This window comes from Schistocerca piceifrons, chromosome 2 (assembly GCF_021461385.2).
Source record: "Schistocerca piceifrons isolate TAMUIC-IGC-003096 chromosome 2, iqSchPice1.1, whole genome shotgun sequence".
In the NCBI taxonomy this organism is placed as follows: Eukaryota; Metazoa; Arthropoda; class Insecta; order Orthoptera; family Acrididae; genus Schistocerca; species Schistocerca piceifrons.
Window position 1 is genome coordinate 646,568,024 of NC_060139.1, and position 26,932 is coordinate 646,594,955.

At 47.0% G+C, this 26,932-nt stretch overlaps 1 protein-coding gene across 1 annotated transcript in view; it reads right to left on the reverse strand.

The window, feature by feature from the left end:
- Positions 1-2,211: 2,211 nt before the first annotated feature.
- Positions 2,212-26,932, reverse strand: part of LOC124776322 — a 145,165-nt gene continuing 120,444 nt past the window's right edge. Inside the window, exon 5 of the mRNA XM_047251260.1 lies at positions 2,212-2,375. The gene's annotated coding sequence lies outside the window, so the exon portion shown is untranslated. The remainder of the gene's footprint in view (positions 2,376-26,932) is intronic.

A 26,932-nucleotide genomic window follows, 5' to 3' on the forward strand; every position in this document is an offset into this window, starting at 1 on the left:
GTTTATGGAAATTTTATACAAAAATAATAACGACATATTACGAAGTGAAGTTAAAAGTGATTTTACTAGCAATTGGCGTTTACCTTGAAAGCATTACCGAAAAATATATTGGCATCGTTATGGTAGTATATTAGTATAAAATTCATAAAACTGTTTCCTCGAGTCAGAAAGTTGAATACCACAAATCTGATTGTGGTAGGGAAGGTAAAAAGTCTGAAAAGAGACCGCTCAGTCCAAGCTTTCTGGGGGGTCAGTGAAGTGACATAGAAAGAGATTAAGGATTTTCGGTCAGATGAAAATAGGGTAACATCAACAGCAGCAGAAAACGGTGTAAACAGCAGTAGGATTAATCCTGAGTAGGAAGAAAGGGCAGAGAGTGAGTTACCGTGAACAGTTAAGTGGTAGTATTATTCTCATCAGAGTCGAGCGCGAACAAACGCGAAAAAGAAGTCCACGTAAACGGTCCGACGTCACGAGCGTAAGATAAAGAGATAGAGGCAATGTATGAGGAGCGTACTGAACGTGTAATTCATTATGTGAAAAGAGATAAAAGTCTTATAAATGTAGGTTATTGAAACGCTGGAGTTGAGCAAGGAGCAGAGAACAGAGTCAGGGGAGAATATGAGTTCTGTAATATTAACCAGGTTAGTTCAATCCTATAATATATTCCAGCTAGTCACAGCGAATATAGAGTTGAAAAACCGCAAAACGAGCAGGTATAATTAGCAAAATCCTGGAGACAGGGCAGATCCCAGATGTATTACATCATTGCCAGACAGAGATTCCGAAATCAGGTCTTGTGTTGTAAGACTTTCCCAGGAGCAGATACATACTCGTGTCGAGCGGGATACTGAAATACCGAAGAATAACGAGAATAATGCATTGCATTTACTACAGCTATAAATACCACTATAATGGATATCACAATAGGCAGTTCAATTGAAAATGAATAGACATCTCTAAAAACGGGAATCACAAAATTTTGACTAAATTTGATTACGACGAAAATAACAATAAAGAAACTTTGGATAACATAATAGGTACTTCTGTTCATCGACAAAAGAAGGAAGTATAAAGATGTTCAGGAAAAGACGGGAATTTAGCAGAAGAAGTCACTTGGGAACAAAATAACTAGTAAGTGCAGGAAGGCCAAGGTGAGAAGACGATAGAATATGTGTCAAGACATCAAGCAATAACTTTCATGGTACTTAAGCTATCTGCAAAAACTGCCCGAGAAGGCAGAGATTGCGATGTGTTCAACAAATAACTCAGAACGTTGGATGCAACTGCTACCCTGACATGAAGAGATTGGCACGGGAGAAAAATTTGTGGCAAGCCTCATCAAATAGGTGAGAAAACTGATGCCCCCTCTCCTCCATCCCCCCCCCCCCCGCCACACACACACAAAAGACTATTGCTTTATTAAATGAATCTCACACTGATATGTAATCTCCCATCAAATTCTGCGTACGAGAATCTAAGTACTCACTGGAACCGCGTCCCATGCCCTTAAATTAGAATCGCTTGACGAAGAACACTTCAGTGTCGTTTTCGAAAAAGTTGAAGCATGTTTAGAAAGACTTGTGGTTTGGGCGCATCATCTACACAGTTGAAAAAGCTAAAGTAGAGCCACGGAGTGGTGAAGGCGATAGTACGCCGATGAAAATGGTTCACTTATCGTTCTCTGATTAGTTGTCAGCGATGCTGACATGCACAGTTAATCATATGCTTTACGTTTTGAAAATGGATAAAACAGTAATTGGCTCCTGTCAACAATGTTGTAAGATTACTTTTATAGCCAGATGAAGAACAACCGATAGTCGTAGTGTAGATAAAAATGAGGGAAGCTAAAAATAACTTGGGCTCTAGTTCGTGTCGACAGTGAGATCGTTCGAGACCAGGCAAAGCTCCGATAACACATGGATGAGGAACTAAATCAGCCTTGGATGGGGAACTAAATCGGTCATAACCATTTTGAAAAAAATCGTCCTTGCCTAGAAACTGTACAAAATGAGTGGAGTTGCACCTACTGGGTTTCAAAACCGTTCTCCGCGCTCGATTTTATGGGAGTGTGCGTTTGTTTGTCTGTGTATGTGTGCGTGTGTGTGTGCGTGTGCATGTGTGTGTGTGTGTGTGTGTGTGTGTGTGTGTGTCTGTGTGTGTCTGTGTGTGTGACAGAGAGAGAGAGAGAGAGAGAGAGAGAGAGAGAGAGAAATTTCTTACTTTCTTATTTATTTTAATTTTTAATTTCTATTATTTTGTTTTTACTTCATTTATATATTTATTTTTCTGCTGATCCAGTCAGGCGATTTAGTCCTGTTTCCTTGTGCTTCAGCCGATGATGCGCATGCCTTTTTTGCCTTTCTTCGAGATTCCTGTGAATAAAAAATTTCATGTTACAGTTGACGTAAATGGTTAATTAATCAAATAACAATGCATGTGTAAAAGGCCGACTCACTCATAATAGATTCTATACCTCCGTTTTTGTTTCAGAGTCTCCTCAAGATAATTATCTAACTGTACAGTTGTTGCTTTCAGTTTACACTATGTGATAAAAGTATTCGGACACCCCCAAAAACAACCGTTTTTCGTTGGTTGGTTGGTTTAAAGATTAAAGGGACCAAACTGCAGAAGTCATCAGTCCCTTGTTTCAGAAACACACAGAGCACAGTGAAACCATCCATTAATCATTCGAAGCACTAAAATAAAAATTCCGGGGGAAGAAAAGCCCCAAGGTCAATAATAAAGCAACATGGAAAACGCAGCACAACAACAAAAACAACATAGAGAAGAAAGGCAGAAAGAATTAAAACTACAGCAGAGCATTTTGGCTGGCTGATCACGAAAATAAAAGGATGAGCCAGCCACTCTGCAACACGTTAAAACCTCCAGCCTAAAAGATTAGGGTGGAGTCGAATTACAACTCAAAACTAATTAGAAGATACAGCTGAAAAGAGGGTGCTGTAATAAAATTAAATGGACCTATAAAAGCCGCTTGCTCGAATAAAACTTAAAACCCGATCTGCCATAGAGACATTGTCACTTAAAAGAGATGATAAATCACCCTGGAGATTAAAAGTTCGCCTGAGAGCGGTTAAAAGAGGACATTCCAACAACATATGGGCCACCGTCATGTTTGCACCACAGTGACAATGAGGGGAGTCCTCTCGACGCAGCAGATGACCATGCGTCAGGCAAGAGTGACCAATGCGGGGCCTACAGAGAACAAAAGAATCCCTGTGAGAGGCCCGCATGGAGGAACCCCACACTGTCGTGGTCTCGTTAACTCGCCGCAGCTTGTTGGGTGCAGCCAGAGTGCGCCATTCGTCTCCTCACATCCCAAAGACCCGACGGCGCAACACCGATCGGAGATCAGTTGCCGGGAGGCAGATCTCCAGCGTCAGTTTGTGGGTAGCTTCTTTGGCTTACTTGTCGGCGAGTTCGTTTCCCGCTATCACAACGTGTCCCGGGGTCCATATAAACACCACTGAATGTCCACACTGTTCAAGAACATGAATGGACTCCTGGATGGCAACAACCATGGGATGGCGTGGGTAGCACTGGTCAAGAGTCTGTAGACTACTGAGAGAGTCACTGCTAATGACAAAGGACTCTCCAGTGCTAGTACGAATACGCTCAAGGGCACGAAAAATGGCTGTTAGCTCTGCGGTGTAAACACTGCAGCCTTCCGGCAAGGAGTGCTGGTCTACATAGTCCGCATGAGCATAAGCGTACCCCACACGGCCATCAACCATCGAGCCATCTGTATAGATAACCTCTGAGTCACGGGATGCGTCGAGGAGAGCAAGAAATTGGCGGCGCAAGACTGCAGGAGGAACTGAATCTTTTCGCCATCGTGGGAGGTCGAGCCGAAGCTGCGGCCGACGAATACATCAAGGTGGTGTATGTGGGTGACCTGAAAAGCAGAGGGAAGAGGCAAAGACTCGAGTTCACTAAGGAGGGACCAAACACGGATCAAAATTGTATACCCTGATCCCGACCGCCGGTGGGGGATATGGACTGCCGCATTAGCGAAAAGGAGACGGTAGTTAGGGTGATGGGGCAAACAACGGACGTGTGCAGCATAGTTAGCTAAGAGTTTTTAACGCTGGACGCGAAGTGGAGGAGCCCCAGCCACAGCAAGTAGGCTATTAACAGGCTGGTGTGGAATGCTCCAGTCGCCTGTCGAACCCCAGAGTATTGAATGGGGTTCAGCAGTTGCAACACTGAGGATGACACTGAGCCATAAGCCACACTCCCATAATCCAGTGGGGACAGCTTGAGTGCTTTGTAGAGCTGCAGCAGCTTATTACGATCTGCACCCCAAGTTGTATTGCTGAGGCAGCGGAGGGCATTCAGATGCTGCCAAGCACTGACGCTTGAGCTGACGAATATGTGGAAGCCAAGTAAGCCAGGCATCGAACAGCAATCCCAGAAAACGGCAAGTGTCAGCAACCCTGATCACGGCATCCTGAAGATAGAGCTCAGAGTGGGGATGGACAGTGCGACGACAACAAAAGTGCATAACACAAGTCTTCGCAGTAGAAATGTGAAACCCATGGACTACGGCCCACGCCTGCACCGTGCGTAAGGCTCCCTGCAACCTACGTTCTGCAACACTAATGGTGGAGGAGCTGACAAAGATGCAGAAATCGTCAGCATATAACGTGGGTGAGACAGACGAGCCCACTGCTGCTGCAAGGCCATTAATGGCCACAAGCAAAAGTGGCACGCTCAATACAGAGCCCTGTGAAATGCCGTTTTCCTGGACATGAAGAGAACTATGGGACGTGCAAAGTAAAACGCGGAATGTTCGAACAGATAAAAAATTCTTAAGAAAAATGGGTAGAGAGCCCCAGAGACCCCACCCGTGAAACGTGGCGAGAATATGGTGCCGCCACGTCATCTCATATGCTCTGGAGAGGTCAAAAAAGACGGAGTCGAGGTGTTGGCGCATGGAAAAAGCAGTGCGGATTGCAGACCCAAGGAAGACCAAAGTATCGGCGGTGGAACGGCCCAGACGGAAGCCGCTCAGGCATGGAGCCAGAAGACCCCGAGGCTCGAGCAGCCAACACAGCCGTCGACTCACCATACGTTCCAGTAGCTTGCACAGAGTATTTGTAAAGCTGATGGGCCGATAGCTATCCACATTAAGCGGGTCCTTACCAGGCTTCAGCACCGGAATGATGGTACTTTCTCGCCACTGCGACGGAAAGACACCATCGCCCCATATGCGGTTTAAGATGGCAAGAACACATCGCTGACGGTCCGGGGACAGGTGTTTGAGCATCTGACTGGGGATGCCATCTGGCCCAGAGGCTGTATCGGGGCACTGTGCCAGGGCGCTTTGGAGTTCCCATGAACTAAATGGGGCGTTATACGCCTCAGGGTGGCGAGAAGCAAAAGAAAGCCGTTTGCCTTCCTCCCGGCGTTTCAGCGCGCGAAACGCAGAGGCCCGAACATAGTGCTGAGCGAAATGCTCGGCGATTGCATCGGTATTGGTGGATACCGCCCCGTTGATGGTAAGCCCTGGGACACCTGTAGAGTGCTGCAATCCAAAGAGGCGCCGAATCTTCATCCACACCTGGGAGGTTGAAGTACAGGAACCAATGGTGGAAACGTACCTCTCCCAGCACTCCTGTTTCCGCCTTTTGATGAGCAGCCGGACCTGAGCACGGAGGCGTTTGAATAAAATGAGGTTCTCCAAAGACGGGTGCCGCTTATGTCGCTGAAGAGCCCGCCGACGCTCTTTAATGGCCTCAGCGACCTCCGGAGACCACCAAGGCACTGAATTTAGCCGGGGGCACGCTAACGAACGAGGAATGGTACGTTCCGCAGCGTAAACAATCGCTGCAGTCAATGCCTCAACCGCCACATCCATGGTACCGTGGGGGAGAGATTCAACGGTGGCAGCAGAGGAGAACACTTCCCAGTTTGCCTTGCCAAATGCCCATCTGGGCAAGCGTTCATGGGAGCGACGCTGGGGTAGTGAAAGGAAGATGGGAAAATGGTCACTACCACACAAGTAGTCGTCGACTCTCCAGTGAACTGATGGTACAAGCCCTGGGGTGCTCAACGACAGATCTATGGCCAAGAACGTGCCATGCGCCACACTGAAATGTGTGGCGGCGCCAGTGTTTAAGAGGCAGAAGTCGAGTTGGGAGATGAGATTCTCGATATCTCTGCCTCGGCCAGTAATCTTCATTCCACCCCACAGGGGATTGTGGGCGTTAAAATCCCCCAGGAGAAGGAAAGGCGTGGGGAGTTGGGTGACAAGTGTAGCCAATTCAGTCAGGGGGACTGTACCACCTGGAGGGAGATAGACACTGCAGATGGTTATGTCCTGGGTAGTTCTTACGCAGACAGCCACAGCTTCCAATGATGTTTGAAGGGGCACAGGAGCACTATATACAGAGGTAAGGAGGTACATACCCATTAATAAAGGGAGTTGTTTGGTTGGTATGGGGGGTTAAAGGGACCAGACTACTACGGTCACCGGTCCCTTTTTCCAAACCTTAAAAACACCCACAGAGAATAAAAGCGAACAAGGAAAAGATGATAGACGACAAAGGACAAGAGAAACTGAGACAAAGAGCAGACAAAACGAATTAAAATCACACAGAGTGTGACGGTGGTTGGCTGACCATAGAGATAAAAAAGGAGAAGCCAACCACCAAGAACATATTAAAAACTCAGCTTACAATCGTAGGCCAAAGGCCAGAATCCACACAAAACAATAAAAGAAAACAGAAACACTCAGAGTAAATGATAAAAACCCCCTGAACGAATAAAATGTAAAACTAAGCCAGCCATAGCGGGCTCATCAGTTAAAAGGGCAGGGAGCATATCAGGCAGCGCAAATGTCTGCCTGAGCACAGCTAAAAGCGGAAAAGTGAATAAAATATGCACCACCATCAAAACTGCCCCGCAGCGACAGAGAAGCAGGTCATCACAACGCAATAAATAACTGTGTGTCAGTTGGGTGTGGCCAATGCGGAGCCGACAAATAACAACTGAATCTCTGTGAGTGGCTCGCATGGATGATTGCCACACACACGTTGTCACCTTGAGAGAACGGAGTTTGTTTGGCGTGGGCAGATTGCGCCATTCACTGTCCGAAAGCGAGAGAACTTTGCGGCGTAAGACTGCCCGCAAATCAGGCTCCGGGAGGCCAATGTCCAGGATGGGTTCACTGCTGGCCTGTTTGGCCAGGCAGTCAACATGTTCATTGCCCGGGATACCAACATGACCGGGGGTCCACACAAAGACCACAGAGCGGCCGCAACGGGCAAGAGTATGCAGGGACTCATGGATAGCCTCACCAGACGAGAACGAGGGAAACACTGGTCGAGAGCTCGTAAACCACTCGGGGAATCTCTACAGATGACGAAGGACTCACCTGAGCAGGAGCGGATATACTCTATGGCACGAAAGATGGCGTCCAGCTCAGCAGTAAAAACGCTGCAGCCAGCTGGCAAAGAATGTTGTTCATAGTGGTCCCCTCGAGTCAGAGCATAACCGACACGACCAGCAACCATCGAGCCGTCAGTGTAAACAACGCCAGAGCCCTGATACGTGGCCAGGATGGAATAAAAGCGGCGTCGGAAGGCCTCCAGAGAGACTGAGTCCTTCGGGCCTTGTGCCAATTCGAGCCGAAGGCAAGGGCGAGGCACACACCACGGGGGTGTAAGCAGAGGTGCCCGGAAAGGAGGTGTAACAGGGAAAAACCCAAGCCTGTAGAGAAGCTTTTTGACGCGTATGGCGATCGGACAACCCGACCAGGGCCGACGTTCTGGAAGATGGACGACTGACTGCGGGAACAGGACACGATAGTTTGGATCCCCGGGCAAGCTAGAAACATGGGCAGCATAAGCAGCCAGAAATTGTTGGCGTCGTAACCGCAGCGAAGGGGCACCTGCCTCCACAAGTATGCTGTGCACAGGGCTGGTCCGGAAGGCATCAGTGGCAAGGTGTATCCCGCTGTGGAGGATTGGGTTCAGCACCCGCATTGCAGATGGGGATGCTGAGCCATAAGCCAGGCTCCCACTATCCAGACGAGACTGGATTAACGCCTGGTAGAGCCGTAACAGGGTAGATCGGTCGGCGCCCCAGAGGGTGTGGCTCAAGCATCGCAGAGCATTTAGATGCCGCAAATACGCCTGTTTAAGCTGCCGAATATGAGGCAGCCAAGTCAACTGGGCATCGAAAACCACCCTTAAAAACCTGTGTGATTCCACCACAGCAAGAAGTTCGCCGTCAAGATAAAGCCGCGGCTCCGGGTGAACAGTGCATCGCCGGCAGAAATCCATAACGCAGGTCTTGGCTGCTAAAAACTGGAACCCATAAGCTACAGCCCAAGACTGCACCTTACGGATAGCACCCTGTAGCTGACGTTCAGCAGCTGCAATGCCAATAGAGCTGTAGTAAAGGCAGGAGTCATCAGCATACAGAGATACGGAGAACCCATTTATTGCAATTAAAAACAGGCAGACACTGAGGACAGATCCCTGTGGTACCCCATTCTCCTGGACTCGGGAGGAACTATGGGAGGCCGCGACTTGCACGTGGAAGGTACGATACGACAGAAAATTGTGGATAAACATCGGCAGAGGGCCCCGAAGACCCTATCCATGAAGTGTAGGAAGGATGTGATGACACCATGTCGTATTGTACGCCTTACACATGTCGAAAAAGACAGCGACCAGGTGCTGACGGCGGGTAAAGGCAGTATGGATTGCCGACTCCAGGCTCACCAGATTGTCGGCGGCGGAGCGGTTTTTACGGAACCCATCCTGAGATGGAGCCAGAAGGCCCCGTGACTCCAATACCCAGTTCAACCGACGGCTCACCATCCGTTCAAGCAACTTGCAAAGAACGTCGGTGAGGCTAATGGGACGGTAGCTGTCCACCTCCAAAGGGTTCTTCCCAGGTTTCAGAATGGGGATAACAATACTTTCCCGCCATTGCGACGGAAGCTCACCGTCGACCCAAATGCGGTTGTAAAGGTCGAGGAGCCATCGCTGGCAGTCCACTGAAAGGTGTTTCAGCATCTGACAGTGGATGCGATCTGGCCCAGGAGCGGTATCAGGGCAAGCGGCAAGCGCACTGTGAAATTCCCACTCACTGACTGGAGCATTGTAGGATTCAGAATGGTGGGTGCGAAAAGCAAGGCTCCGACGTTCCATCCGCTCTTTAATGGAGCGGAAGGCCAGAGGCTGAAGTGGAACTCAGAGCAAAATGCTCTGCCAAGCGGTTCGCAATTACGTCGGAGTCAGTACAAACTGCTCCATTCAGTGAGAGCGCAGGGACGCTGACATGGGACCGATAGCAATAGAGGCGTCGAATCTTGGCCCAGACCTGCGATGGAGCCACATGGAGGCCAATACTTGTGTTGGCAAATGATGCGGCGGGCCAGCGCATGGAGCCGTTTGAAGGCAATGAGGTGTTCTGTGGAGGGATGTCGCTTGTGACGCTGGAGCGCCCGCATGCGATCTTTAATCGACTCAGCAATCTCAGGCGACCACCAAGGCACAGTCCGCCGAAGAGGGGTCCCAGAAGAACGGGAATAGCAGATTCTGTGGCAGTAACGACGACGGTGGTGGCCGAAAGAACCACCGCATCAATGGCGTCAGAAAGAGGCTCAATAGCGGCAATGGAGGAGAACAGGTCCCAGTCAGCCTTGTTCATAGCCCAGAAGAGTGACGTTGTGGCAGTGACAGAAAGATCAGACGGTAACAGCCTGTGGCGTCCACACCCGAACAGCGACAGCCTCTAAAGGTGTTTGTAGAGGGACAGACTCGCTGTGAAGAGAGTGAAGGATATAGATGCAGACGCCACCAGACACCCCTTCGTAAGCAGCTCGGTTCTTATAAGTTTCTTGAAGAGCAACGAAGAAGAACAGGTGCAGGCTGAGAAGTTGTCAGAGTTCAGCAAGATGGTGGAAGAAACCGCTGCAGTTCCACTGGAGGATGATATTGTCCATGGCTGAGAAAGGCATGAACGGACTGGGGCGGCATATTACGCCGCTCGGTCACCTTCTGCCTCTGATGGAGCGCCTTCACAAGTGCTATCCATTGCGTCTGAGGGACTGGCGAGATCGAGGTCCTCAGAGGGCGCAATAATCTCCACCTTATCCTCAGAGGTAGAGCTTGTAGGTAGCGGTGGAGTCAGTGCCACCACAGGTGCCTTGGTCTTACAGGTCTTCAATGGCGCTTTCTATCGCTGTTCCTTTGGTTGCCGTTGCTGGGAGGGCGTACTGGAGTCATTCTCTGGGACTGAAGATGATCGCGAAGCTCGACGATCAGCGACCTATGGCTTCATCAGCCACTGGTGGGTGTCTGCTTGGCCGCTGATAGAAACCTGGGAACGGAGTGCCTCAAGGGATCCTTTCCAAACGAGAGAAGCTGAAGAAGACTTACACTTCTCTGGCTTAAAGTGGGGACTGGTGTTCCCGATGGTTGAGGGCAGGGGGTGTTGCTTCGGAAGTAGATGGAGCAGGAGCAACAGGGAGTAAATTGCCCCCCACAATCAAGGGGGCTGGTGGATGCTGACCGATCTTAGAGTCAACCACGTGATGATGGGAGAACTGTTGTTGCAGCAGCGGCGTAGGTCGACGTCATTGACACAGGATGGAGCCTCTCATATTTCCGTTTAGCCTTCGTGTAGGTCAGGCGGTCCAGGGTCTTATATTCCATTATCTTCCATACTTTCTGGAAGACCCGGCAGTCCGCCGAACAGGGGTAATGGTGTTCTCCGTAGTTAACACAGATAGGAGGCGGGGTCCATGGAGTACTGGGATGCGAAGGATGTCCACAATCTCGACACATGATGACGGAAGTACAGTGGGATGACATGTGCCCAAACTTCCAGCATTTAAAACACCACATCAGAGGAGGGATATATGGCTTCACATCACAACAGTAAACCATCACCTTAACCTATTTGGGTAAGACATCACCCTCGTAGGCCAAGATGAAGGCACCCGTGATTATCCCTCGGACCCTTATAGACACGCCGGAACAAGTGAACACCTCGTCGTTTGAGATGGCACGCAGTTCATTGTCGGACTGCAGAAGAAGATCCCTGTGGAAGATAATACCCTCTACCATGTTGAGACTCTTAGGGGAATTGATGCTAACTGAAACATCCCCCAACTTGTCACAAGCAAGCAACCTCTGTGACTGGGCAGAGGATGCTGTTTTGATGAGAACTGAACCAGAGCGAATTTTGGACAAGCCATCCACCTCCCCGAACTTGTCCTCTATATACTCCACAAAACACTGGGGCTTGGTCGACATAAATGATTCACCATCAACTCGTGTACACACGAGGGACCGGGGTGAATAGTTTCCATTGCCTTCTTTAGCCATATGTTTCTGCCATGGAGTGGCCAGGGAGGGAAACGATCTTGGTTCGTATTTCTTGCCATTGAGGTTAGACCTCGATCGCTTAGAGACTGATGGTGGAGGCCCACCAGCGAGGGATGATGTACCATGCTTCATTGCGGGTCATCCGCCCTGATGTCACCCATTCCGACCAGGGGCTCTCCCCACGGGCGCCACCCAGCCACAGCAAAGACCACCTGGCAGGATGGCCTTTGCTGGGAGTCCCGATGCCCCAGAGGGATAGGCATCTACTCCTCGGCATACGTGGGGAGGTAGCAGCTCAGGCATCAGCAGTGCGATCCCTTTGTAGTCAGGGGGCTACCTCCAAGAGGGTACATGACAACCCCACCACAACAGACTGGCTACCATGCTTGTTGTTGGGTGTCGAATATCCATTAATAAAGGGAGTAAAGATGGATGTACACAATGGAGGGAATGTAGGCTACCTGGATCACACTCCAGCCGATGTGGCCAGAAGCTCAGTGTAAGTCCAACTCCACGACAACAACGAATATGCCAGATCGTAGGGCAAGATGGATATAGAATGCACTACGTAAGGCGTCCTTTCCCAAATGGTATGCACTAACGGAAAATTTGGAAAGGTAGTAATCAAACCCCTTAGGGGACAATCACATTAAAGGCCAAAACAGTTGAGACTCCTTTTAGTCACCTCTTACGACAGGCAGGAATACGGCGTCCTATTCTACCCCCGAACCCACAGGGTGTTCGGAAAGAGGGCACTACCACACAAGTCGTTATGCACAATCCATTGGACAGACGGTAAGAGACTAGGGCTGCAGATCGAATGGTCGATGGTGTAGTACATGCCATGAGCCATACTGAAATGTGTGAAGGCACCATCGTTTAAAAGGGGAAGGCTGAGGTGTGCCAATACGTTCTCAATGTTGGAGCCTCGACCTGTTGCCCCTGACCGAGCCCACAGAGGGTTATGGGCGTTGAAGTCGCCCAGTAACAGGAACGGTGGCGGCAATTGAGCTATTAGTGCAGCCAGGACATGCTGCGGGACATCACCAACTGGTGGAAGATACAGACTGCAGACAGTAACAGCCTGTGTCGTCCACACTCAAACAGTGACAGCCTCTAAAGGTGTTTGTAGAGGGACAGATTCGCTGTGAAGGGAGTGCAGGACGTAGATGCAGACACTACCAGACACCTTTTCATAAGCTGCCGGGTTCTTATAATAACCCCAATAGCCACGGAGGGCGGGGATTCACAAGGCTGGAAACCAATTTTCCTGAAGAGCAATGCAGAAGAAAGAGTGAAGGCTGATAAGTTGTCGGAGCTCAGCTAGATGGTTTAAGAAACCGCTGCAGTTCCACTGGAGGATGATATTGTCCATGGCTGAGAAAGGCGTGAAGGGACTGGGAAGGCAGATTACGCTGCTGGGTCACCTGCTGCCACCGATTGAGCAGCTGTGCTAGTGCTATCCATTGCATCTGAGGGACCAGCGAGATCGAGGTCCTCAGCGGACGCCAGGATCTCCACGTCGCCCTCAGACATAGAGCTTGAAGGTTGTAGTGGGGTGAGTGCCACCGCAAGGTCTTTGGCCTTAGAGGTCTTTCTCTTTGACGTCTCTCGCTGAACCTTGGGTTTCGCTGGCTTTGAGGGCTTCACTGATTCAGTCTGTGGGATGGAGGAGGATCGCAAAGCTCTATCATCAGCCACTTGTGGGCACTTACGCCACTGCCAGGCATCATCCTTCCCGCTTATGGAAACCTGGGTAGGGAGGGGCCCAAGGGACGCCTTGAGAGTGGGAGTATCCAAAGAAGTTGGATGCTTCTCTGGATTAGAAGCGGGTACGGATGTCCTCGATGGGTGGGAGGGTGTTCTCCCGAGGTAGGTGGCACAGGAGCAACAGGGTGGGTAGAGCCCCCCGCGGGCAAGGGGGCATGGGTAGTTGTACGGCTTGGTGATCCTGATCCAATTCTCGGAAATGATGGGGCTACCATGGTTGTCATAGCAGCGGCGTATGAAGATGTCATTCGAACAGGATGTAGTCAGTCATTTTCCTCTTAGCCTCACTATAGGTCAGTCAGTCCAGGGTCTAATAGTCCATGATTTTGCGTTCTTTCTCAGGATCCTTCAGTCTGGTGAGCAAGGTGAATGATGCTCTCCACAGTTGACACACATGGGAGGCAGGGCACATGGAGTATAGGGATGTGTTGGGTGTCTGCATGTGAAGCTGGAAGTACAGCGGGAAGACATATGGCCAAACTTCCAGTACTTGAAGCACCACATTGGGGGAGGGATATAGGGCTTGACATCACACCAGTAGACCATCACCTAGACCTTCTCTGGTAATGTATCACCCTCAAAGGCGAATATGGAGGACTGGTAGCAACCTGATTATCCCTCAGACGATATGCACACCTCAACGCTCTAAGTTGGCGTGCAGCTCGTAATCAGACTGCAAAAGTAGGTCCCTATGGAAAATAATACCCTGGACCATATTTAAACTCTTATGTGGTGTGATGGTAACGTTAACATCCTCCAACTTGTCACAAGCAAGTAACCTTCGTGACTGCATAGAGAATGCCGTTTTTATCAAAACTGACCCAGAGCTAATTTTGGACAAGCCCTCCACCTCCCCAAACCTGTCCTCTAAATGCTCTTGAAAGAACTGAGGCTTTGTGGACATGAAAGACTCCCCATCAGCTCTCGTACAAACTAGGAACCGGTGCAAATAACTGTCACTGTCATACTGAGATTTACGCTCCTCCCACGGTTTGGCGAGCGAGGGGATCGTTTGCAGATCGAATTTCTGAGCATTACATTGAGCCCGAAAACGCTTAGAGACTGCTGACGGCTGGCCACCAGTGAGAGATGATGTACCATGCTTCATTGCAGGTCATACCCCCCTGATGCCACCCACTTCAACCAAGGGCCCTCCCCACAGGCGCCATCCAGCCTCAGCAACCGACAGGATACATGGCGGCCCCACCTCAATGGACTGGCTACCATGTTGTATATTAGGTGCAATGAAGTCGATGGTGGTCGTCTCCGCAAAAAGTAAGACTGCACAGTGCATAGTGGAAATTGCACCCAGGAAAGAATCCTCGCCCAAGAGATGGAGAACGAGCGGGACAGCAATGCGACAACGATAAAGCTGGCTAGAAGTCTCAATGCACGATGAGCAAAATGCGCCATGTAACGTGCCCTTCCGCAGTTGGCTCGCTCTTCGGAAGAATTTAAAAAGATGTAGGTCAAACCCGAGAGAAGACCATCACATATAGGCTGAAACGTTTGGGACTCCTTTTAGCCACCTCTTACGACAGGCAGGAATAGTGCAGGCCTATTCGTACCCCCGAACGCGCACGGGCCATCTCCAATGGTCATGACAGCAGGACGTCAGCCGATGATATAATGTATCAGTTTCATTGCAACAGTGGCAACGATCCGTCACACTGAGACGAATACGAAAATGTCGCACGTTGGTAGGTATAATATTATGAACAACTTGGTACCACGAGGACACCACTGCCATCGGGAAAATCGGGAGGTTAATGTTAGACCAAAAAATCTTCCAGTTCGTTAGGGGCGACAGGGCTTCCACAGAGGAAATACTACGAGGAATTGGCCAGCGGCTTAACAGCATTTTTAGGTAGAGGTTCGCTTGGGAAAGGCTATTTACTCCTAAATAACTGACTTCAAAAAAATTCCTTAAAGTGCCGTAGTTTGTAAGTAATCCTAGCAGTATCTACTGGAGGTGCTAAACTCGCCAGTCGGATACAGTCATAAAGGCGACCTGTAAGTGACTGGGGGGCGCGTTGACACGTTAAAACGGTGCGACGGATGAGTATGGCATGACACCATACAGCACGCGAAATATAGAGTTGCTCCAGATAAACCTGTCAGTTAAACTTCGCAGGAAGTGGAAAGATTCGTGCAATAAAATGAGCCTTACTTAACACATACGTTTCCATGTCCCGGACCTTAGGAACAAGTGAGAGGGAGCGACGCACGCATTCAATGATCACTCCCTGAATCTTATCAGTGACAGACTTCCAGTTTATCGTAGCCATCTTTAACGGACAACTGTCAATTCTAACACCCAAAGATCGATATCGGGTGACCTTCAAAGCCCATGGAATTTCAACAGCGTCAAATCTTCAGAAACTGAGTAAGTGACATTTCTGGTCATTGACCTGTGCTCCCTGTAAGACGACAAAAGAAATCCAAAACTTACTTCAGCAGTGGTATATCATCATGGGTACAGAGAAGAACCGTAACGTCGTCAGCAAATGCACGAATGGTAAACCTTTCTCCCAGCAGCGACCAGTCACCCAAACGAGCAGCTATAGTTCGCAATAATGGCTCCAGAAACAGCACATAGAGCGACATAGATAATGGACTTCCTTGATGGATGACACACCGCGATAGGGGAAGTAAGACTGCCATTTATGTCAATGGATGCCCGAATACCAGTGATTAGAGAGCTAAACAGCCGTTGTGCAGCATTGTTAAAACCAACAGTCGTCAATACTCGCATAAAGAATCCATGATTAACGCTATCGAACACTTGGTGAAAATCAATGAAAAGCAAAGCGCTTGGCACAGGAGTGGTGGAAGCAATCGAAATTATATAACGACATTCAGCAACGGGAGTCAGGAGAGTACGACTCGGAAGGCAACTTTCATGGCTCGCGATAATGGTGTCCAACAATACCGATAGTCGGCTATTTACCGCTGCTGCCACTATTTTATAATCATAGTTGAAGAGGGTAATCGGGTGGATCTAATCCACACGCAAACGTCCCAGCTTTTTGGGGATCAGGACAATTTTAGCAATCTTAAAGTCAGGCGGGAGAAGACCTCTGTGAAAAACTTCATTTACCATGGAAGTTATCGTAACTCCTATCAGGGGCCAAAATCAAATATAAAATTCTTTGAGAAGACCATTGGGGCCAGGCGATTCGTGGGAGGGGGGACGAGCCGCGATATTAAGTATATCATCATGATGGACTACAGAGAAAAACTCTTCCTGGAGAGCTGGCGTAAAAACACTATTGTTGTGTACATAGTTCCGCGTAGTCAACTTTCCCACTAGAGCGCGCCCCGCTAAGCACAACAGCGCAGGCGCAGCGCTCGTCAGTCTCCGCACTACGAGATGGTGCTGCCTCAGAGACGGACCAAATTCTGCTTCCGCCGATCCACGTATTAATATGTAATGCAGCCAATAAGATTGCTGCTAACGTAGAACATTTTCTCCTCACGGATCACACTCGCTCAGTGATACCTGATCGTGCGAGGTATTATAACGAATGTACAGACCTCCGATCAGTCAGTCTGCATTTGTCTGCACCAGTCTGTACCAGTCTGCATTTGTGTGCATTAGTCTGTACCAGTCTGCATTAGTCTGTACCTTAGTCTGTACCAGTCTATAGTCAAGTTTCAGTCTGCGCCTAATAAGATTACCATATTCCTGTACATAGCCATGAAGATAAATGAATAGACACTTTGTCAAGTATCAGAGGTATGTGAGGATAAGATTAACGTACCAAGACCAAATGAACTTCATACTGTCAATTTTAAACTGCATCCAGAATCAAGTTACATAATGTCTGTGCTTTTTATTATTTTAATAAATGCGTGTGAAAATTAATCAAATTCTGTTTAAAGTTTGTCACCGTCAATCTGCTACTCTAAGCGTGCAAGTGGCATTTCTATCGTCTGACCTAACGGCAGAAGATAAACGCGCAACGATAAGACCACGAGACATATTGCTGACACTCGCCTACTTCGTTAGAGCGACAAGTCAAATAATCTGATGGTGTGTGTACCAAAGGTCTTATAGTACGCATACCACAACTATCAAGGAGGGAGGTGAAATCAACAGACGATGGACCGTCTGAATCCACTTCAATATAAAGTTCGGAATAATACTGGTAAAGTTCAAGCTTGATATCAGATTGGGAGGACCACTCACGCCCATCCATGAACGGATGGTAGAAAGACACGTTCTTTGAGATAGCTTGTGAAGCCTGTACGATTGAACGAGGCTGGGAACGCAATCGGACACAATCCATTTGCCTACGTTTCCGTTATAGATGTTTCGCCTTCACACGGTGGTCGTCGACGACCCTCAAGGGGGTATCACGAGCATTATTGTAAAGATCGCGAAGGACAGCGTAATAAATTTCCCTAGTGCGCCTTATTTCAGCCGCTTTTTCAGCGCTAAAATGCTTGAGTGTATTTCGAAACCGGGGTTTTAGCAAATGTAACCCGTCATTTTGGAAGTAAGGAATAACGCACCTGGGACTGGGTTATCCGCACCCATACGTCTGCGATGATACCTTCCAGAGAGGGATCCGTGAGATGTAGAGTGTTTAGCTTCCATAAAGGGCGCGAAAGGTGGACCCGCTGCGGGACGTGGTTGTAAGTCATCGAAACAGCACACTGATCAGTGAAACTGGCAAGAATTACATCTATAGATAGAAGCTGATTACAGATGGGGGCAGATGAACAAAAGTGGTCCAATCAGCTACTTGAAGTAGCTGTAAAAAGCGTAAACCACTTCAATGTAGGATATCTGCAAACCCAAGCATCCTGGAGATTCAAGGACGTCACCGTAACATTAAATTCACGACAAAATGTATAATTGGGGGTCTAATCTACACGACCTAAGACGCAGTTAAAATCGTCCCCCAACAATACCTTGCGCGGTTTCTGTCTTAGTAAATAAAGGTCATAAAAACTACAGCCTATACAGCGACCATCATCTAGCGCAAAAACCGTCAGCGGGATTCCATCTCGATAAAGCAAAGCCATACCGGTAGAATTTTCGGGCGCGACATTGAAAAACAGAGTATCCAGGAGGAAAAAACATATCAACTAATACCTCTTGTAAACACACGATATCAGCTTGGGAATCGTAAATAAACTGGCGTAACGTAGCAAGCCGTAATTGGGAACGTATCCCATTAAAATTGAGAGTTAGAAATGTATATGCTCTGCATCCGTTAACACATGTAAGGTCAATAAAAGAACACTAAGGAAAAATCACTCATCACATCTGTCTCTGCTCAACGTCCGGAGGTGGGGAAAGAAGGTATAATTTTAATTTTCCCCACCGGATGCCGATGAATCCACGTTGTTCTTTTTACGACGCGTCGCTGCAATTGCAGGTTGAAAAGGCTGTTTCACACCACTCCGTGAAAACATACACTCCTGATGTGGAGGGGTTGCGGACGCATCAAGCTCCTATTTGATAGAGGAGACATTACCACTGCACTCATCGTAAATCGCGAAGCACAACTCAGAACGACCAACAGCAACATCAGGTACAGAAGAGACAGATAATGCAGTGCCGGTGTCGGATGGCATCTCCTGATCATCAGGAAGAGAACCCGCAGAATCCTGTTGCTCCACCGTCTCAGCGTGGAGGAAGGGTGGTATTGCACTGGAACACTGTAAAGACTGGCCAGCAGGCAACGTCTCTGCGGGAACATCTGAACTCACGGGAACCGTCATGTCTACAGGTAAAGTGGGGGACGCAGATTCAACACACATTTCAATATCAACAGTATGGTGTCACCGCCAGACACCACACTTGCTAGGTGGGAGCCTTTAAATCGGCCGCGGTCCGGTAGTATATGTCGGACCCGCGTGTCGCCACTGTCGGTGATTGCAGACCGAGCGCCGCCACACGGCAGGTCTAGAGAGACGTCCTAGCACTCGCCCCAGTTGTACAGCCGACTTTGCTAGCAAAGCTACAGTGACCAATAAGCTCTCATTTGCCGAGACGATAGTTAGCATAGCCTTCAGCTACGTCATTTGCTACGACCTAGCAAGGCGCCATTATCAACTGCTATTTATCTTGTGATGCGTGTACCGTCAGACCGATGTTCACCAATTATGGATTAAAGTTAAGTATTCCAGAAGCTACGTACTATTTTTGCTACTATAAAGACCTTGTCATTTTCCAGACCTCACGCCATCCTGCGTGAGCTTAAACGCGTGCCTTTCGGCTACCCTCTAGTGGCTTGGCTGTCTTGCCAAGTCACAACAGATCTCGTTTTCTATTTCAAGAGATATGTCATACACTTTCAACCACGACGGATCCAAAGACAGTGATTTTATTTATTACTCGGAGATAACATAGCTGTCGGATTCCAGTCTATTTTTTCTAATTTTCGTTTCCCAAATAATTTTATTTAGTTACCTTCATAGTCAAAATGCCTTCGTTAAAGCCTGTTATCTGTTTGTAACAAGTTGATCAGCTTCTCTCAATACCGTTTGATATAATTGTCTATGTACTAGCTAATTTTTTGGGATTTAGAAAACACGGAGAAAATCTCGTACATATGCTGCTTTATTGACACCATTCACTTCTTAATTTAATGATAGATGGCACTGGGGAATGAATGAAGAACTAGTGTGTATCATTTCGGTATAATACCGGTCAGTCCGTACCACATTCCTTTGCGTTCCTGTCACACCAAAGATATGATTTCCCATGAAACTGAACTTTACCATTAATATCTGATAAATCATAAATACATTACTGGCCATTAAAATTGCTACACCAAGAAGAAATGCAGATGATAAACGGTTATTCATTGGACAAATATATTATACTACAACTGACATGTGATTACATTTTCACGCAATTTGGGTGCATATATCCTGAGAAATCAGTACGCAGAACAACCACCTCTGGCCGTAATAACGGCCTTGATACGCCTGGGCATTGAGTCAAACAGAGACTGGATGGCGTGTACAGGTACAGCTGCCCATGCAACTTCAACACGATACCACAGTTCATCAAGAGTAGAGGCTAGCGTATTGTGACGAGACAGTTGCTCGGCCACCATTGACCAGACGTTTTCAATTGGTGAGAGATATGGAGAATGTACTAGCCAGGGCAACAGTCGAAAGTTTTCTGTATCCAGAAATGTACGTACAGGACCTGCAACATCCGGTCGTGCATTATCCTGCTGAAATGTGTGGTTTCGCAGGAATCGAATGAAGGGTAGAGTCACGGGTCGTAACACATCTGAAATGTAACGTCCACTGTTCAAAGTGCCGTCAATGCGAACAAGAGGTGACCGAGACGTGTAGCCAATGGCACCCCGTACCCTCACACCGGGTGATACGCCAGTATGGCGATGACGAATACACGCTTCCCATGTGCGTTCACCGCGATGTCGCCAAACACGGATGTGACCATCATGATGGTGTAAAAATAAACTGGATTCATCCGAAAAAATGTCGTTTTGCCATTCGTGTACCCAGGTTCGTCGTTGAGTACACCATCGCAGGCGCACCTGTATGTAATGCAGCGTCAAGGGTAACCGCAGTCATGGTCTCCGAGCTGATAGTTCATGCTGCTGTAAACGTCGTCGAACTGTTCGTGCAGATGGTTGTTGGCTTGCAAACGTCCCCATCTGTTGACTCAGGGATCGAGACATGGCTGCACGATCCGTTACAGCCATGCGGATAAGATGCCTGTAATCTCGACTGCTAGTGATACGAGGCGTTGGGATCCAGCATGGCGTTCCGTATTACCCTCCTGAACTCACCGATTCCATATTCTGCTAACAGTCATTGGATCTCGACCAACGCGAGCAGCAATGTCGCGATTACGCATTTCTCCTCCTTACACGAGGCATCACAACAACGTTTCACCAGGCAACGCCGGTCAACTGCTGTTTGTGTATGAGAAATGGGTTGGGAACTTTCCTCATTTCAGCACGTTGTAGGTGTCGCCATCGACGCCAACCTGGTGTGAATGCTCTGTAAAGCTAATCATTTGTATATCACAGCATCTTCTTCCTGTCGGTTAAATTTCGCGTCTGTAGCACGTCATCTTCATGGTGTAGCAATTTTGATGGCCAGTATTGTATGTCTCTGGCTTTACAATGTCTAAGCTTCTTAATTCTCACGAGACGATATTAATTATAAGTTCGATTTTTTTCTATGTCTTTTCAGTATAAATTTAGTCTTTACACGGACACTATATCTCACGTCTCGTTTATTAGCAGAATCGCCTTGACAACCATCGGCAAAGATTTTAGTATGATAAGGTCCAACTATTTTCTGTCCCAACATCTCAAAAGAATCAGTTATCCACCAATCCAATATCTAACCCAGTTATCAGAATGATATTTAATTAGGCTTATAATCCCTAACTTCCGACTAATACGGAAGACTGCGAACATGCACCATTGGAAACAAAGACTCAAGAGAGCTAACAATGCTGCGCATTGGTTTATATATTATATTCAAAACTAAACGCAGCTCTCTTATGTTTTTCTTGGATTCCCTTTGTACCACATTTCGTTACTATATTTCAAATATCTACTCTTTGTAAAATTTTAACTAACTATTACTTCGAAATACAACTACCGTTTTTGGCTCTTGGGTCATTTCGTATTACAGAATTTAATCCAGTACTCGTTTCTGAATAACCACTCTCTAAAGAGCGGTTACATGGCGTATGCCTATTGCTGCTTGCTTCGGATGATAGGAGACCAATTTCAGCACCATTTCCACCTCAGCCTGAATCTGCTCTAGTGAGTGGCCTACATCATCACCTATGTTGTGCCGAAGCTACTAAACATTGCCCAGATCTTTTCTCTACCAATGCCGTAGGAATATAGTTCCAGGCGGCCTTTGGGTACATTGTATCAGCAGGAACCATTTTTAAAGTCCGCTATGATACCCTAAGCAACCACAATTCAGCATCAGGACTCGGCTCATCCATGTTAGAGGCAGGGCATCCACTTTATATTTAACTACTGTCATAAGACGTTGGTGTGGGCCTTCCACGTTCCTTATGCGCAGCTTCTTGGAGGTTCTTATATCTGGCTCCCCTGTCTCGTCGGTCACTGTGGCCCACATCGCCCCAACACTTTCCCATGTATTGACCTACTTTGTCTGACATAACAACTTCCGAGACGCCCTTCCGACCATACACGCACTATGAGCAAAAGACATTTAGAAGTTGTTTTCGGAATGCACCCAACCCCCACCTAGATATTTGTTGCGCAAGTGTGGAAGAACATCCAAGTGTTTTTCTTTACAGCCGACGCATGAGCTCTGTGGTATCGCGTAATTGATGGTAAATACCGACAGAGCACCGATTTCGCCATGTTGCACTGGCCGAATTACCGCTATGTACTCGCTGCCACAGCGACAATACTGATGATCATTATGTCACATGATACATGGCAACTCGTGCAACGGATACTGTTTTACCGTCTCCAAGCCCTGCCACTGACTCCTCCCAAAGGACACACATTTTCCGCTTACCAGGCATCACGCTATCACATGTTTCAAGGGCCTGACGATTGCATATCGCTTCAGTGACAAGACGCACTGTAAGCTCGACTTTTGCATCGTGTCATGGATGCTCACACTGCACTTGAACGAAGGCCATTCTACCGCCATCAATTTGCTAATCACTTACACAGTGTAATTTATGACCCTCCCCTTCCCCCCTCAGCTGGGGCGTAGCAGATATTCGGCAGGCCTGACTCCTTACGACACCCACTCTCGTAAAGGTACGGTGTAACAGCAAGTCCAGGCCAGTGAGCGTGAGACGCAATCGAAGAAGAGCGTGGCACACCTACTCAGTATTCTTTCTTCGTTTTCTCCTTTATTCCAACCTTTTGTTTCTTTTTCTTGTCACGCTCCCAATATTTGCAGGCCATGAGCCGTTAGAGAAGTCTACCATAACTTAGCACAGTTAGGACAGAAATATACAAATAAATAAATAAAAATAAAAAAATTAAAAAGTAAAAAGTAACTAAAAAAGAAACGAAAAATTCCGAACAAAAGGATTTTCTTGTTTCAAGAAAGATCGTTCTGGCTTGATGAGTTTTTATATTCAGGAGGTCTCGATAGCAGATATATGTGATGATCTGTGTGTGATTAACTGTGACCATTTAAGCATCGTGGACATTTGCATTCAGTAGGCAAGTTTCAATAGTCGGATGTAGGGGTATTCCGTGCTCTAATTCATAGCAACGAAAATCAAAGCTGTCTTTACAGCTGCGTTTGTGCTTGAACGTCATCAGTTCATACATTGAGTTCCTATGCAATATTGTTACTGGTGGCGAGTCATGGTGGCCATTTCTTAATTTTTATGAGTGAAGTAACGACAGAGCCATAGCAAGAGAGATGTGCTTGAGCAAAGGTCAGAGTGAACGTATTTTGTATCTGTTGGCTGTAAAAGCGTCTAGTACACTAGGAATTCCTTGCCAGGTGTAAGCCCATGGCAGCTGGTATTTGTTGCCAACAACTGAGATACACCAAACGAAACTGCAACGCGTGTTGCTTACACTAGGAATTCCTTGCCAGGTGTAAGCCCATGGCAGCTGGTATTTGTTGCCAACAACTGAGATACACCAAACGAAACTGCAACGCGTGTTGCTCACTGCACGATAACAAACTGTGTTCATGTCAAAACCGAATACTATCCAGGAGGTTGCTTCGGAAGCTATCCTTCACGCTGTTATAGTTCTGATCTTATGCCTTCAAATGTTTACCTTTCTCGCTCCTTATCGAACAACCGCCAAGAAAATTGCTCTGATATAAATGAAATGTAACTTACCATAATGACCTTACGACGAAAGTCCGTTTTAATAAAATATGAACTATGTATAACACAAAAGTGCCTATATCGGCACGAATTAGTAAGAAATTACTCACTTTGGACTTCTAAACTGTCGGTGTTTACTTGCTGTTGCGTTCCATTCCCAAGTAGCATGGAAACGCAGAATTTCACAAATTGAACGATGTATTCACAAAAACCAAAGTTCTGTCGACAGAAGCGAAAAGAGACATTATCAGCTGTAAAGTATCATGTTTTACGCCCTTCCACTATGAAGCACCGCCAGAAGTGAGACGATTTTCGATGAAGAATTTTTCTTCAGATATCATTATTGATTTTCGCTGAGGCTGTTTGTAGCTCTGTAACAGAACAACTGACAATGTAGCCTTCAGTGAGATTGGTTCGGCGAGCCAATACAGCCTCAGTCTGACAGGCGCCAGTGTCGCCCCAGAGGTAGCAAAAAGATGCACTGCATATATCTCGATTATAGCGCAGTGGTGGCTAGGACACATGAATTGCAACATGAGAAACGAGATTAATTGCAATTTCCACGTGTAATGACTGTCTAGATTCAAAACCATAAACTGACGATACGCCTCACCCTAAGTAAAAATTACAAGGATTATTCAATGGTAATTACAATTAAATTTAGCAGGACAGTTCTGTGTCATCCAAGGAACAGATCGTTGGTCACAGAGCTGATAAACTTATTCTGAGTCGTTGCCAAGATTCAATTATACTATAAGCACGAAGAAAACAAGGAGATGTGTGCTTTGATGTGGTTGCGGAAGTGATTATAGTTCGCGTGTCAAAGACGCGGCTGGTGAGGGTCGGAATATAAAAATTATATGTCGATTACTTTTACTGCCATCTCTGTAACTAGCTTTATAGACCGGGGCATAGTTGCTTATAACATTTAGGTGCACCGACAGGAAAATGAATACAATAGATCAATAACTGTATCAATCATTTCTGTTTTCCTTTTGTCTTCAGCGCACTGAATTCTGAAAATCTCATTCAGCAGACAATATTCACATTTCTTAAGTGTTCCAGTTGTTACACTGTTAAGTATTATGACTAGGCAACACGTCTTTTGATCCTTATACGATGTGAAATCATTTTCCTTGAGAACACTGACTGCAAAACGTGAACATCCAAAGAGAGACTTCGTAATCGCTGAATAAAATAACTTTCCAAAGCAAGTAGTTTAATGTGCACCGAAGCCATACGGCATGTCCGAAAAAGCGATCTCCAAAAGAAGTGTAGAAAATCAAATCAGCTAACATGAAAGGCGAAGGAGTTGTCACCAGAATTTGGAACAAGGAACATAGCACGCTCACAGTAATGTCTAGACGAAGTCATCCTTAAGCAAACTCGTCATTTAGTCTATAAGTACTGAAAGAACGGACAAAAACAATGTGTTAGTAAAAAAATGTCTCTGAGCACTATGGGACTTAACATCTATGGTCATCAATCCCCTAGAACTTAGAACTACTTGAACCTAACTAACCTAAGGCGCAAGAGAGGTGAAGTACTTCGGTACTGCACGTAACTTTCACTCTTTTAATAGAGCCAAAAACACAAGTAAATATCAAATGCATACATAACTTTGGCTAGGATGAGCACGTAGGTGTGAAGCCGTAGTCCATGTCTGATCCTGTGAAATTAAGCTGTGTGTTCTGTATCATCTCAAAACTAACAAATACTCGTTGCTGTCAAAACTTTAACTGAACTTAACTATTAGAAAGTCTCAATATCAAGCTAGCCCACTCGGAAGTAGACGCGATATTCCCAGGCCGTCTGCTCTTGATGAAAAATATGCGAAATCAAGACGGCACTCTCTGAGCTCCACATCGTCGGCAGAGGGCGCTGTGGTCGGCGTAGTTACTTTTCTCTCGCAGTACCAACTTACGAGAGCGTACACCTACGTTGTGGCATCGTAATTATGGACGCCACAAATTAACCGCAGCAAAAAGTTCAATGCTGTATCTTTCTGCCTACAACTTAATTTCTTTCGCAGCAGACGGTAGCCTTGTTGCGGAGGCGAGAAACAAGTGTTGCGGCCTGTCACACAATTGTTGACGATCACTCTCTCATCCACCCACCACAACAACTGTTAATGTGTCGTAACATACGACAACGTTCGGAAATTTACACCTGCAAGGCGATTCTGTGTTCATGGAGAAGAATAAATGTGTCAGTTAAGGGATCCTGGCCCGGAAACGACCAGGTCGAAAGTTATAAGCGAAAATCGTTCTGATCCCTTCGACAATGGGCCTCTGCTACTACGGTCTCTTTGCTTTCCATATTTTGAGAGATAGATGTATGGACCAAAACAAGAGAGAAATTCCCGGGAAACATGGGCTCTAACGTTGGTGCTATGCGCAGCTGTCCATTTTTGCTACTGTGAAACACAATTCTTGCATTGCACAAGTTGTCAATAGCTCTTAAGTTATGCTTTTTAGATCCCATGTTTGCTAGACAATTTTTTCTTGTTTTGGTCCACACTACCTGCTCCCAGTAGAAGAGGTCCAATGTCGTAGGTATCAGAATGATTTTCACTTTTGACTTTCGAATTAGTCGTTTTACCACCACGATTCCTTACCTCAAATTTATTTGTTTACTCTTCTCGACCTTTCCTGAACGTTTGTAACATCATTACGGAATCACACTGTAGGCTATATTGACTGTATTCTTGTTATCATTTTCTGACTGGTTATTTTGCTCTTGCTCTGAAGATAAATTGTTCAGGTAAATACGAAGACACCGTATGGCGAACATTCATCGTTTCCATTGTTCCATCTCAACCATTTAAAAAAGGAGGGCAAATAAGCGACAGAAAAGCGCCTAAACTGCGCGGGGTAGCCGCGCATTCTGAAGGCGCTTTGCCACAGTTCGCGCGGCTCCCTCCGTCGGAGGTTCGAGTCCTCCCTCGGGCATGGGTGTATATGTTGTCCTTAGCGTAAGTTAG